Source organism: Gadus morhua, chromosome 11, assembly GCF_902167405.1.
Source record: "Gadus morhua chromosome 11, gadMor3.0, whole genome shotgun sequence".
Taxonomy (NCBI): Eukaryota; Metazoa; Chordata; class Actinopteri; order Gadiformes; family Gadidae; genus Gadus; species Gadus morhua.
In genome coordinates this window covers 13,780,779-13,783,914 of record NC_044058.1, presented here as the reverse complement: position 1 = coordinate 13,783,914, position 3,136 = coordinate 13,780,779, and the positions used below count along the sequence as shown (strand labels likewise).

Sequence of the window (3,136 nt, the reverse complement as noted above, 5' to 3'; positions counted from 1 at the left end):
GTGTTGGCACAGTGGCGCCGTTCACCATGTTGGGGATAAGTCTTGGAGAGACTCACGTCTCAGTCCTACCCTCTCCTCATCAACACACCCCCCTGCCTCTCTTCGCTCTCCTCTACAAAGACCCATACAGGTATTACAAAAAAACTGATGAGACAGTTTGATAAGAGTGAAGCTGACTCTCATCAAACAGAAAACTCTATTATCATTTATTCTTCATATTAATAGAATTACAATCATTTTGAATCATAGGGCAATCTACAGTACATGGAGAGGTTATGTGCTAGCATTTCACATTTTTCCAAACTTATTCTATGAACCACTGTTTCAAGCTAGGGAAGGCGTGATGGCTGCAGATCCAGTAGGTCCTCCTCTCCCACTCTTCCGCCCTCACGTCTTTCACAGCAGCAGCGACTGTGGCAACTGGTTGCAGGAGGCAATAATGAGACCCGCAATTAACGCCGGCCAATCAATGGGGTAATTGCAGAGCGAAACTGATGGACTGTGAGGGAAGAGGAGGGGTTTCGCTGCAAGCACCGTATCGATTTACCTCAAAGCAATTAGTTGGTTTTCTACCACATTGGAAGATCGTCCCCAGCCATCTGTTTCTAGCGTGGAGAGAGAGGGCGAGAGAGAGAGAAAGAGAAAAAGAGAGAGGGAGTATAATGTTAAGGTGGATGTACTGTATGTCGAGCAGCCCTACTTCCTATGTCAGTGGAACAATGGAGGATATCTGAAATCAGGATTTATGGCTGCGAGTTAGCAGATAGGAGTTTGTCATTGTCAAAAAGATAAGTTGGCACACAAGCTGCGATATGGAGATATGGAAATATGCAGACGTTTACAACGTACAAGGACACACATGCGGACAAACGGACACACACATCCCCACACACACACGTACACACACCAGACACCATACTACCCGTCGCATGATACAACATCTGCATCAAAGCGTCGTCCTCCTGCATCGACCCAGGCGTCCTACGGGTGAAGGCCTTACACGGACACAGAGAGAGAAAAGCAGAACTCTCCTCCGCAGCGTCCACCCCTAAACCTGAGAAGAATACGTTCACGTCAAACAAGTTGCACCAGGCAGACCCCCCCTCACCCACCACAGAGTGAACCTCCTTTGCACTCATTACGTCCCTCTTGTGCTGCAGGGATCCACCGGCAAAGGAGAGACACGCAGAAACACACGGAGTGGCCCTGCTATCGATTTAGAAAAGCCATTTCCAAGATGTCTCTCTCCATCCGTGCAGCAGTAATGTGTGAAGACCCATCTCTCCCCCAACTGCAGCCATTAATGCCCACCACCCCAAGTCCACCCAGACGTCATAATGGAGCCACTCTCCACAGTGCCCTTCCTCACTTATTTATTATTTTTCCAATGCACCACAATAAATGGAGGAAACAAAATAAATAAATATATACAGTATATATACGCACAGACACACACCCAATCAAACACGCGTGCGCGCCTGCACGCACACACACACACACACACACACACACACACACACACGTATACACGCACCCACGCACACACACACACACACACACACACACACACACACACACACATACACACGCACCCACGCACACACACACACACACACACACACACACACACACACACACACACACACACACACACACACACACACACACAAGCAAACACACACACACACACACACACACACACACACACACACACACACACACACAAGCAAACACTCTCAGAGAAAAGCTAAATGGGGCTCTAATTATAATGACCTGGCCATGAAGAAAGGCTGTGCAGTAATTGGAAAACAGCCCTGGAGTATGAGAGCCATCTTCCTCAGAAGTGTCTGTGATGGAGGACAGAGAGAGAGATGGAGAAAGAGAGAGAGAGAGAGAGAGAGAGAGAGAGAGAGAGAGAGAGAGAGAGAGAGAGAGAGAGAGAGAGAGAGAGAGTAACAAAGAGAGACAAAAAGAGTGAGTGAGATAGAGAGAGTGAGAGAAAGAGAGGGAGTTGGAGAGAGGGATGGAAAGTGTTAGCTGGAAGGCAGGGCAGAGGAGATGAGGGAATTAGGGAGTGTCGAGAGAAAGATCAGTTTGGGGGAAAAATAAACCATATATAATCTTTTTCCCCTGTGTTGAAATTGCATCCCCTCTTCCACCATAAAAAGAGGAAATACCATGAATAAGAAATGTCGTTTTTTTCAATCCGAGATTTAAACAACACAGTGAGGATAAGAAAGCATGATGAAATTATTAATGAATCAAATAATATTAATGATACATTATTTGACTTATATTGATATTGGAATTTTTCATGAGCTACCCTTTTTCTGCTCTTAAACGACAAGTGCAGAGGCGGAGAAGCAACTCCAAAGTGCATCTCCCCATCATCCATTTCTTATCGGAGCACCTAACTCCGCTGTCATCCCAAGGTTTCTACATTTACGACCAACAGAACAAATTGTTTGTTGAACTTTGCCCAGTGCAGCTCCCACAGTACCGATTGCTCAGTGCACTGGGAAACGAAAAATCTCTTTAGATAAGTTAAGAGTCCTCCTAGTTTCTCATACTCATTCACATCTCAGCCCCAAACTCCCTAAATCCCACACCCCCCTCTCCCCTACCATATTTACATATTTCATTTCGGAGACCAAATTACCATACGGCGACTGTATCGGACCTTCTCATTACTTAACTAATAGATTTTAATCTATTGTTCTTTGCATCCATTTTCCTAAGACTCATCAGTATGGGACAGACAGACACACTCCCACACCCGCACAGACACATACAAAGACACAAGCACTGAAACCCACAGACGTACACGCACACACACAAACACTCCAACCCACAAAAGCACACACAGACACACACACACACACACACACACTCGTACACTCATAGGCATAGAGACACTGAAAAAGCACGCATACACCAACACACGCAAACACACACACACACTCTTACCCACACAAGCAAAGAAACACTGAAAACACACACACACAGACACACACATATCTTTAATACAAGCTGAAATTGTGCTGTCTGTCTGCTATGCCGTCTTCAATTCTTACATTTCTTCTCTTCAGAAATCTCCACAATGGAGCCGTGAGCGTGAGGAGAAAACTGCTTTCTC

At 45.7% G+C, this 3,136-nt stretch overlaps 1 long non-coding RNA gene across 1 annotated transcript; it reads right to left on the bottom strand.

The window, feature by feature from the left end:
- Window positions 1-244: 244 nt before the first annotated feature.
- On the bottom strand, window positions 245-1,851 carry LOC115554567 (uncharacterized). The gene is made up of 3 exons (XR_003978615.1): window positions 1,774-1,851; window positions 548-1,054; window positions 245-420 (listed from the first exon to the last, which is right to left on the bottom strand). It is a non-coding gene; the product is annotated as an uncharacterized LOC115554567 (long non-coding RNA).
- Between the last annotated feature and the right edge of the window lie 1,285 nt (window positions 1,852-3,136).